The sequence below is a fragment of the Anas platyrhynchos genome, chromosome 8, assembly GCF_047663525.1.
Source record: "Anas platyrhynchos isolate ZD024472 breed Pekin duck chromosome 8, IASCAAS_PekinDuck_T2T, whole genome shotgun sequence".
In the NCBI taxonomy this organism is placed as follows: Eukaryota; Metazoa; Chordata; class Aves; order Anseriformes; family Anatidae; genus Anas; species Anas platyrhynchos.
Window position 1 is genome coordinate 39915818 of NC_092594.1, and position 11263 is coordinate 39927080.

Genomic DNA, 11263 nt, shown 5'->3' on the forward strand with positions numbered 1-11263 from the left:
TCGAGGATTTCTAGGGTTAGGGCTTGCGGCTTCTTTGTGTAAGGGCGGTAAGGGCTAGGGTTCCAGGGAGTGCTGTTAAATGGAGTTCTCGACAACTCGGCCTCTGATTGGCCGTGCCGGCTGTGCAGGGAATGCTGGTAGGTGTAGTTTTCCGTCACAAGGCTTCCGGTAGGCCGCGTTGATTGCCCAGAGCATGCCGGGAAATGTAGTTCTGGGACTCCGGACGTCCGGGAGGCCATGTTGAGCGCCCAGAGCATACCGGGAAATGTAGTTCTGGGACTCCGAACTTCCGGGAGGCCATGTTGAGCGCCCAGAGCATACCGGGAAATGTAGTTCTGGGACTCCGGACTTCCGGGAGGCCATGTTGGGTGCCCAGAGCATACCGGGAAATGCAGTTCTCGGGGACGAGGGCTGGGGCTAGGGTTAGAGTTTAGGGTGAGGGTTGGGGTTAGGGTTAGGGGTTAGGGTTAGGGCTAGTGAATGCTGGTTCTCTGTGTTTGCAGATGACGGTGAGCGTGTTTAAACTAATTCCAGTTGAAGAAGTTTCAGTTACTTGCTTGGTGACGTTATCCGTTCAACATTAAAAGCTGCAGCAAAAGCAAAAGGGGAGTTTTGCTTCTAGAAACACCACAGGTCTCTTGTCTGCTCTCGGAATGTTTTTGAGATAAACCAGATCTTAAAAAAAAAGGAAAAAAAAAAACCACAGCTGCTTCTTTTGCTCTCTTCCTACTTCCTTGTGCTTTGCCCCTCCCCTTTCCCAGGTGATTGGGTTTGGGTGCTGGGCGGGGCTGAATGCTATATGAGCCCCAGGCATGCTAGCAGAGAGCTCCTTCTGCTTGGGCTGCTCTTTGGGGTAAGTGCTTTGGTTTTCCTTCAGTCAGTTGCAGGGTTCTCTAGGCAGACTGGAGCCTATGGATTTCTGGATTTTAAGTGCTTGGAATTCACTCAGTAGCGGGATGTTTAGTAGGGGCTGCTGGCTCACTGTTTTTTTGGGATGGTGGGATACTCTTCTGTTTTTGAGCTATATTTTAATCTCTAGATGTATAAACCCACTTGTGTAACTCTCCGGAGGACTAAAACCAGCTTGATTGAATGCTACATATGGCTTGGCAGCGTAGATGCAGCATTACCAAGAGACTGAGCAGAGTTGTATCAGAGTCACCTCTTTCATCTGCAAAGGGTAAGTTTGATTACCCCTGCCGAGGCTTGTGTGTGTGCATGTCTTTTTGGCATTTGTGGAGCTCGGTTGTTTTTCTTTGTGTGTGTGCATGTTCTTTTTTTTTTTTTTTTGAGGGTCAAACAGTGTGTTTGCTGAGTGTGGTTAGAATGAGGAGGTGGGGAGCTGCTCAGGACTGGAAGGTTTGGTTTCTAGGAGTATGCGGCATCCTTCCTGTGCGACGTGACTAATTGTTGGGCTGGAACGTTCCAGCTTTCGTGTGTCTTAAGCAATGTAGCTTGTGTAGTGTGTGTTGTGTGGCCTGGGCAGAGTTTGCTGTGGTGCAGTGGGCGAAGAATCTCAGTTAGAGCTGGTGAGCAGCTGAAGTACCAGAGCTGGGAAGAGAGAGGTCTTGGAGCAGGTACGCTGTGGCTGTGAGGTGCCTCAGAGTGTGCTTTTCTGTCTTTTGTTTTGTTTTGTTTTGTTGTTTTTTTGCAGGTGCTTTGTGCGGTCGTGGACAGGAAAGGGAAATCCTCGTGTCGCGGAGCAGTGAGGGAGGGTGAGTGTTGTCAGCCTGGTCATCCCTTACCTGAAGCGAAGGGAAGACACTCAGGTGTTTCCCTCAGAGGGTCCGAGGTGAGTCTGTCTGGGATAGAGGAGCAGCGTGGCAGGTGGGCGCTTGCAAGCACAGTGGTTCTTTTGTCCTTTTGTGTTCCCCGGTGGTGTGGATGATGCTGGCCGCTCCTTTCAAGCTTGGACCTAATTTGCAGGTCCAGAGGCAAGTGGAGTGCTGTTTTGAAAGGATAAAAGTAAAGCTGGGGTCGCTTATGTTGTTGAGGGATGGGTGCTACTGCTGGCAGCTGAATGTTTATCTTCTGCCTGTGTTTTTCTTTTGTTCAGGCTGAAATGCAGTGTGCAGTGCAGGATGTGTCAACCAGCTGCCTCTGCAGTGACTCTGGTGCGTGATGAGCAGAGGTAGCTGTTAATTTTGGGGGTGTGGTTGTCACTGAAGTTATTTTCCTACATCCAATAGCGTAAAATTCCAGTTTGCCTTTTAGAGGCGCTATAAGTGGGTAAAGAGAAGAGATGGAAGCATGTGCCACGTGGGGCAGGCAAGCGGCTGAGGTACAGGAGGGGATGAGAGTATGTGATTTTTTCCTGGGGGTGGAATGGAATTGATTGTTTTGGTGTATAGTCTGTTTTGCTCCTAGATCTTTCATTCATTGTAAATAAAAGTTTGAGCCAGTTCCAGTTAGGAATGTTCTAGTTACGACCCAGCAAGTATTGTCCTTTTAATGTTAAAAAAAAGTGCGGCAAAAGCATGGGTGCAGATCTGTTTCAGGTCTTGTGCATCATATTCGGTTGGAGATCGCGTCTGTTTCCATCCTCACTCTTGCAGAAGTCATCTGGGCCGCATCAGGAGCTCTTGCTTGGGAATTGATTTCCTAAGTGTCTTCTTAGGGGGTTTTCAGTCCCCATCCTTCTGGTCTCTTGTCTTGAAGGCAGGCTTTTTAGGCCTCCGTCATCCCAGTTCTGGCAGTTGCTTCCAGTTGCATGTTGTGACATTTGAGTCTCTCCTGGGGTCTGGTGCAGAGCACCTGTTCTGACGTGCTGTTGCTGTAGGGCTTTCTTTTTGGGGGTCACTTTTTCTTGTGCCTTGTGTTGTGTGTTTTGTTTGTAGTGTTTGTGGCGTGCCTGTGTGTGTGTACGTGTTTGGTCTGGAGCTGTCCTGCCTGGCAGTTAGTGATGACAGGTAACGTGGCAGTGCATGGGTGTACTAATACATTGTCTGGACTGTTTTGGTAAAGATATCCAGTCTGCCTCTGGGCACGTACTGAAGGGCAGCTGGCACAGTCATCTCTGTGGTGTTTGGCAGACTGGAGGGGGGAGAGTTGAGCTGCTTGCGAGCAACTGCTCGCATAGCACTTGAACGGTGTGCTTGAGGAGGTCTGTCGAATCTTGAAAGCTTACAGATATGGGGTTTTGAATTTTTTATTTTTATTTCTTTCCTGTCCCCAGTAGAGCGTAAACCTTTGGAGGAACCTGTCACAGGAAAGAGCTCCTTCTGGAACTGTTCAGCACTCGGGAGGCAACTGGGTGACTGGCTTGATCTACTTCTGAGGTGCTGAGGCAAGGAGGCTGCTGTTTTGAAACGATAGTATTGTAAATGGGGTCCCTTTTGTGTTGTTGAGGGATGGGTGCTAATGCTGGCAGCTGAATGATTGATTCTCTTGTGCCTGTTTTCATTTGTTAAAGCTGAAACACAGTGTACGACACGGGACTTGACGACCAGAGCTGCTTTTGGCAAGGTGAGTGATGAACAGATATAGAAGGTAATTTAGGGGTGCAGTTGTCACTGCACCTACTGAACTACACAAAGTACAGTAAAAATCCTGTTTATATTTCAGGGGTGTTGTAGCTGGCCTAAGAGAGCAGATGGAAGCATCTGCCTCGAGGGGAGGGGAGGGCAGGGCACGGAGGTAAGGCAGCAGACGAGAGTAACTGTCCCAGCTGTGCTGTGGCTTTGGATGCTGCTTCAGCCTATGCTTTTCTTTTTGTTTCACATTTGTCTCACACAGGCTGAGTGGGGCCAAGCTGCACTCTGAAGAGCAGCACGAGAAGGGCGGGCTGGTTGTGAGCTGGATCGGAGCAGAACTGCCAAGTAGCACGAGGTGAGTGCGAAGGGTATCCATCTTGCTTTACAGGTGCCATGGCAGGCTCTCTAGAGAAGTGGTTGAGGATTGGAGAAGAGGTTGCAGATGATCAAGGAGCGACACGTGCAGGGATGGCTTGAAAAGGGTATGGCTGCTTTCTCTTCTGTTTATCAGGTGTCCCAGGCAATGTGGGCTGTGGTGTTAGTCTTTAGAATCGGAACAAAGCAGGTGCTGAAATGCTGCGTCTGTTTGTTTTTTTGTGTTGGGGTTGCACCTTGGTGAGTGTAGGGATGGGTTTTAAGTGGGTGCAGCGGAGGGCCTGGCCCCAGTGTCCTGTAGTGTGTTTTGACCCATCAGCATAGCCTTTTGGTTCTCAGGTAGTGTCGCGTTAAAGGGGTGTAGCTGATTAACCGTTACGGGCCCGGTTGGATTCAGAGTACTGAACCAGTCGGACATTCACCAAAACTGGGGGTCCGTTCGGACATTCACCAAAAACGTAATAACCGCCTGGGGGTCCGCTCAGACATTCACCAAAAACGTATTAACCACCTGGGGGTCCGTTCAGACATTCACCAACAATGCATTAACCGTCTGGGGGTCTGGTTAGATTCAGAACACTGAACTATCACGGATAACCACCCTCACCCTAGTTGCATTAATGAGAGCTATCACAATGCAATCAAGTATGGTTTATTACAGCAACAGGTAATCAGGTTCTTTTGGATTGCCGGTGATAGTGACTATCTGCAAAAGCAAGCTAGTATGCATGAAATACACAGGTGTTATAGGTGTTACAGGTGTTACAGGTGCGCAGCCTAGAAATAAACGCGTTAAAAGGATCAAAGACTCTATAGAGATTTATAAGCAAATATTCAGATCTCACCCAAAGGCGTCCCAATGGGGGGGCAAGAGAGGCTCAGCCCGTCGACTGATCCCAGGAGTCAGGAGGTCCTAAGGATGTTGTATGTCCTCGGGATGGTATCTCCCCTGACGATGGTATCTTCCCTAACATCCCCTCTCTCTTGGGCCAATTTATATTATTTTCTATCTTTTAGGTGGAGCTTGAGTGGCTCTAGTCAAGCATATCTTAGTTATGATTGGTGTAAAGTTTTCCCGTCTCCGTTTAAAGTAATAGGCTCCGAGAAATTCAGAGCGCATGCTCAGTGAGGGGTGGTCGCACCTTGGAGGCGGGTAGCTTTTGGGATGGAGGTGTGTTTTGGTATTATAATGATATTATAATGAGCAAAAAGTACACTAGGGTACAGCATTTGTCAAAACATGACAGGTCTTTGGCTTAGGGTGGCAAAAAGTGCAGCTTTGTGCACAAGAACAATCGAGGCCCCACCTGATTACAGAGCCTAGCCGTGGTGTCTCCACTCCACTCTACGCTCCGTGGTGTTCCTTAGAGCTAGCACACCAAGTTTCCCCAGCGCGATAGCATCTAAGGTTGGGAGCCTAGGGAATGCTCAGATAATGCAGTTATGCCCTACCCTGAAAGCCTCTTCAATGCTGTACCTTTTCCTTAAAAGTATGAATGTTAGTTTTATTTTCCTAGTTACTTCAGGCATTTACACCACAGGTAGCTTACTGAAGTAAGTGATTTTGCCTGCAAGTGGAATGGATTTTTTTTTTTTTTTTTTTGGTGTGCAATCAGTTCTGTGTTGCCTTCAGGGGGCAGTGGCGACCTGGTTCAGGAACGGCACGGCGACCAACCCCAGGCCGCTCGGTCCATCGGCTCACAGACACCAATGTGGTGGATGGCAAATGGCATTTATTGTCGAGTCACATGGGCTTATATACCCGAGGCCCATAGCGTCACTTCCGCTTGCTTACATCACAGACCACACGCTACTGTCCATCAAGGGAGGGGCTCCACCTTTCCGTACATCGTGACATCTTCCGGCCGCCAGACCCTAACTACCCACATTTCCCCCCTCCCTATGCACAACCAAATTAGCTAAAATATAACAATCTTAAGACGTAGACATCATAACTTAACTAAAAAACATAAGGCACAATAACCAGGAGAAAACTAAGAGGTAACTGGTAACGCTGAGTAAATGCACTCTTAAAGTAGTTGTTGGTGTTCTACCAACATAATGTTAACTTTCTCTAACCAACTTTTAACAAACAACACAAGCATATTTAGTATACAAGGTCCAAAGATAAGATCACACAAACGCATTGTAGCCCCCCACCCACGGAGGCCGCTTCGCTGGTGTCTGGATTCTGCCAGTGTGGAACTCTCAGGCTTAGACAGGACGCTTGCTGACTTATTGTCTTCTCATGTCGCCGGGGTATACAGATTACGGGGGTGCCCGATGATCCGTTCCTGTGAACAGAAACTCAGTTTTCATTAGTTTTGTTCTGAAGTTGGGGCGTCGGCTGTTTGGAGCTTCTCTGGCTGCACGAGTTGCCATACCTTCGTGGGCCCTCAGGCCCTGGACTTGCGCCTGGGGGGTGATCACTGTTGGGTCCGTACCCATTAGCCGCTGCAGGCTAGAGCCATGCAGTGTGTGATCCGTCCCAGTTACTTGGGCCAGTTGTCTCATACAGTTGTCCCCCCATTCTCGTTTAAAAATGATCATCCCACCCCCGTCAAAGATCAGTCTACAAGTTTGTGTTATATCAAACGGGAGCATGTCGTCTCCCCTGAAAACACCATCTATGAGGGTGGAGACCATTGCAGAATGAAGCCCTTTATCCACAATGGCTTTAACAATCGCTTGTACATCCTTAGGGTTTGTTGGTGAGTGAACCCTCTGCCCCCCGTCTGTCACCCAGACCAGGAACGCTAGCATGGCCGATAGAGCCAAGATGGTGCACGCAATCTTAATTTTCCTCCAATCTGTGAGAGGAATTTCTCTGCCTCGCGGTGCAGCTTTATTTCGGATGGGGATATTTTGGCTATCTGTCCCCATTTCCTCCTCCGAATTTGAATCGGTATGTGATCCGGAGTCAGAGCTTGACTGACTGCTCACCTCCGAGTTCCGGTACCCTCCCATCGAGTTCCGGCCCCGCCCCCCACCCCTGCGGGCGGGCCGCTCTCTGCCTCGTGGCTCGCCCCGCCGCCATCTCAGCGAGGCGTTTGCGCCACAGGAGCGTTTTCTCGGATGGCCGTTCCGATCGGCTCTCTGCCCCTCTCTCACGCTTCTACCTCCTCCCTGGTCGTCCCCGCAACCGTTCTCTTTCTCGCATTTCCACGTGTTAGTAAAACCTAACATTTCATCCCCGTTCCCGCCGGAGGCTTCTTCACCCAACTCTTCGTCTTCTAGCTCAGCACCGTACTGGGGCGCACATGGCCGTGGTCTCTCCCAGATTTCCCCAGGCTCTGGTTCCCCACCGGCACACCTGGCTTCCTCAGCCGAGCCACCCCACAGCTTCCACAACTTTGATACGACCTTCACAAGGGTTTCCATCTTCCTTGTTGGTCCGGGAGCGACCTCCCCGCCGGGCTGGTCCCGCCGCTCCGGCTGCCGTTCACCCGAATCCAGGAGTTTTCCTGGGTTTCGGCAGTACTTGTTGCCTTCAGGGGGCAGTGGCGACCTGGTTCAGGAACGGCACGGCGACCAACCCCAGGCCGCTTGGTCCATCGGCTCACAGACACCAATGTGGTGGATGGCAAATGGCATTTATTGTTGAGTCACATGGGCTTATATACCCGAGGCCCATAGCGTCACTTCCGCTTGCTTACATCACAGACCACACACTGCTGTCCGTCAAGGGAGGGGCTCCACCTTTCCGTACATTGCGACATCTTCCGGCCACCAGACCCTAACTACCCACAGTTCTGCTCCTAGATTTTTCTTTTTATGTAAATAAAAGATCGAGCTAATTCCAGATGGAAAAAAAAATCAGTTACTTTCTTGGTCAGTTTGTCCTTTTAATATTCAAAGCTGCAGCAAAAGCATGGGGATTTTTGTTTCTAGAAACACCCTAGCTCTCCTGTCTGCACTCTGCATGCTGTTGAGCTAAGCCATATAAATGAATAAAGAAACCACAGCTACTGCTCCTTTCTGATTTTTTTTTTTTTTTTTTTTTTTGTGCTTTCCCCCTTGCACTTTCCCAGGTGATTGGCTTCAGGTTCCAGGTGGGACCTAGTGGTAACTGAGTTGCAGGTATTCCATGACAGAGCTCATTCTGCCTGGGCTGCTTTTTGGGGTAAGCGCTTTGTTTTTCCTTCAGTCAGTTGCAGGGTTCTTTAGGTGGGTCAGAGTCTATGGACTGATGCGTTTTCCAGTAGAAACCGGTACGCATATCTTTTTGAGTTGGTAACTGGTAGGATCTGTCACTGTAAAGCAATCTAGTAGTAGGTGCCTGTATTGCACGCAGCTCTTCCTCAGGTGAGTAGTTGTTATGGCAGTTTTACGGATGGTATGGTGATGTTACTTTGTGTGTTTGCTTTGTGGTTCTGGGTCCCTTCTGATTTTTGCCGAATTACGGGGCTTTCTGTGAGTCTTTGCCTGTATGTCAAATATTATCAAAGTTACAACCTTGCTGTTAAAGTGATGGAGCAGGGTTTAGTTGAAATGTATCATGGAAGCTCCCTGTGTGAGCATGTGTCTGAAAATGGCAGCAGTGGGCACGTAAGGGGTAGTCTGTTTCAAGTTTAGGGACAGTTTGTTATATTTCTGGAGCTTTTGCCTGTGTGTTTTCTGTCTGTCGAGTCTTTAGACCATAAAGCCTTCTAGGCTTTATGTCCTTGAATTTACGTATTAGAAGTACGTTTATGAGGGGTTGCCAGGTACGTTGTTTTTGGGAAACCGTGGGGTATGGTTCCTTGAGTGCATAAGTGCAGTAGTGCCAAGAGAGTGAGCAGGGCCACCTTCTTCATCTCTGCAGAATAAGTCTGTTCGGGCACACTTCTCAGGTAAATGTAGTGAGCAGATGAGGTAAAGGAGCTGGGAACAGAGAGGTATTGCACCGTAGCATGTTGCATCAGTAGTAGTCAGCGTTGCGGAGGAGGTGGGTGTCAGGGCTGGCGTGCTAGTGAATGCTGGTTCTCTGTTTTTGCAAGTGATGATGAACCTGTTTGACGTAATTCCATTTGAAAAAGTTCCAGTTACTGGCCTGGTCGTGTCGTCCTTTCAATGTTAAAAGCTGCAGCAAAAGCATGGGGATTGTTGCTTCTAGAAACACCACAGGTCACCTGTCTGCTCTCTGCATGTTTTTCAAGTAAAGCAGATCTTAAAAAAAACAAAAACAAAAACAAAAAAAAAAAAACAAAACAAACAAACAAAGAAAGAAAATAATAAAAAACTGCTGCTGCTGCTGCTCCTGCTTTCTTTCTACTTCCTTGTGCTTTGCCCCTCCCCTTTTCCAGGTGATTGGGTTTGGGTGCTGGGCGGGGCTGAATGCTATATGAGCCCCAGGCATGCTATCAGAGAGCTCCTTCTGCCTGGGCTGCTCCTTGGGGTAAGTGCTTTGTTTTTCCTTTAGTCAGTTGCAGGGTTCTCTAGGCAGGCTGGAGTTTATAGATTTCTAGAATTTTTAAGTGCTTGGAATTCACTTAGGAGAGGGATGTTTAATAGAGGTTTCTGGCTCACTGTTTTTTGGGATGGTGGGATACTCTTCTGTTTTTGAGCTATATTTTAATCTCTAAATGTATAAACCAGCAGTAGGTAAACATTAGGAGGAACCGGTCAAAGGTAACAGCGCTTTCTGGAACCGTCAAGTTCTTGTTCGGCAACGTAGTGACTGGTTTGATCTACTTCACAGATGGAGAGGCAAGTGGACTGCTCTCTTTGAAATAATAAAATTGAAAACATAAAGTTTGTCAAAGATGGCAGTGCATGTTTGCAGTCTGTTTATTGCTTTTGCCAGTGGTAGATAACATTTATAAGGAATCGGTGAAAGGAAAGAGCGCCTTCTGGAACTGTGAAGCTCTGTGTTGGCAACTCGGTGACTGGCTGGACCTACTGTCCATCTCCAGAGGGAAGCGGACTGCTATTTTGAAATTAAAAAATACTAATAAAAATAAAAAAAAATATGGTGCTGCTCTATGGCGCCCGGAGGACTGCCACTCTGCATGGCAGTTAAAAAGAATGTGGTTTGGAGATGGAGAGCCACAGAGATGAAGCAGCTGGGAAGAGAGACACAAGTATTGCAGTAGGTAGGCTGTGGTTATGAGGTGCCTCAGGATGTGCTTTTTTTCTTGTTTCCGCCCTTCCCTCGTGCAGCCTTGGAGAGATGAAGTCCCCATGGTGTGGAGTGGTGCAAAAAGGTAAGAGGGTTGTCGGCCCGGTCAGTTTCCTTCACCAATGCTAAGGCAAGTCTTTGAAGAGAAACAGCCTGGTTGCTTGTGCTGCCCCCTGTTGAACTAAGCCAGACCAAAAACAGGGCTGCTGTTCCTCCTGCTCTCTTTGCCTCTTCTCATCTTGCAGAGGAATGGTCCAGCAATTCGGGTTAATAGGGGACAAGAGAACAAAGGGGTTTCAGAATAACTGCTAACTGTTATGACTATTGCATGGGGCACTATGCAAGTCTGTGACATCCAGCCAAGATGGACAAAGGAGAAGGACAAGGGAAAAGCCTGGGAGGAAGACTATGAGCCTTCAGTACGAGAGACCCGCAGAGGGACCACCAGAGACTGATAACACATGCGCCAGTGGGCGGGTTGGGATTCCAGGAACTAGTTATAATAACCCTGCCTTTTCTAGAAGTAGTAATGAATATGTATTAGCCCAGGAGCATAAAAACCAGCCGCCTGCTGTGACTTGTGTGCGTCTCGGTGGAGCAGAGACTCCCGGCGCACCCAGTGCTGTTTGCTTACCTCTATTCATTTAATAAATTGTAAACTTTGATTGTAATCCTATTTGGGACTTAGTCATTTATTACAACAGACAACCTTGTAAAATGCAGACAACCAGAATCCTTACAACAATTAAGTGGAAATCACGGTGTAAGAAACATTACCACCTCAAAGAGTAAAAGCCTCAAAAGAAATGTGACTTGTAACAGGCCAGCAGCTGTGTGTTTTCGGTGAAGCACCAGGTAGAGTATAAACCTGGATTGCACAGTTAATGGGGAAACGGGAGGGTCCTGGTCCTTGGGAGGGAAAAAAAAAAGTATATAAACTGTGTATGGAATCGGTAGGTGCCCTCCTGCTTGCGGGACACCCGCCATTGTAATCTCAAATACAAATGCTACTGTACTGAGATCCTCTCCTGAGCCTATGTTATTTCCCAAAGATTGATTCGCGGTTTTAAGGCTTCAGGGATAGGGCCCTAGGGTTGGGTTTCAGGGTAAGCGTTCTCAGGGTTTATGTTTAGGATTTTAAGGTTTTTAGTTTTAGGGTTGGAGTTTTAACGGTTAGGATTTTAGGGATTTGAGGGTTAGGGTTTTAAGGGTTTCAGGGTTAGCGTGTCAGGGTTTTGGAGTTTTTTGGGTTGTAGTGTTGATAGTTTTTTTAGGGTTAGGTTCTTAGGGTTTTATTTTTGGTCAGTTATTTACG

The 11263-nt window shown here is 48.1% G+C and overlaps 1 long non-coding RNA gene across 2 annotated transcripts; it reads left to right on the forward strand.

Moving 5' to 3' along the window:
• Positions 1-466: 466 nt before the first annotated feature.
• Positions 467-10624, forward strand: LOC140003037 (uncharacterized). 2 transcript variants are annotated; one of them, XR_011810969.1, is made up of 6 exons: positions 467-853; positions 1040-1180; positions 1655-1715; positions 3176-3465; positions 3862-3955; positions 7880-10624. It is a non-coding gene; the product is annotated as an uncharacterized lncRNA (long non-coding RNA). The 2 variants fall into 2 exon arrangements; XR_011810968.1 differs by lacking the exon at positions 7880-10624 and having other exon boundaries at positions 3736-4710.
• The last annotated feature ends 639 nt before the right edge of the window (positions 10625-11263 follow it).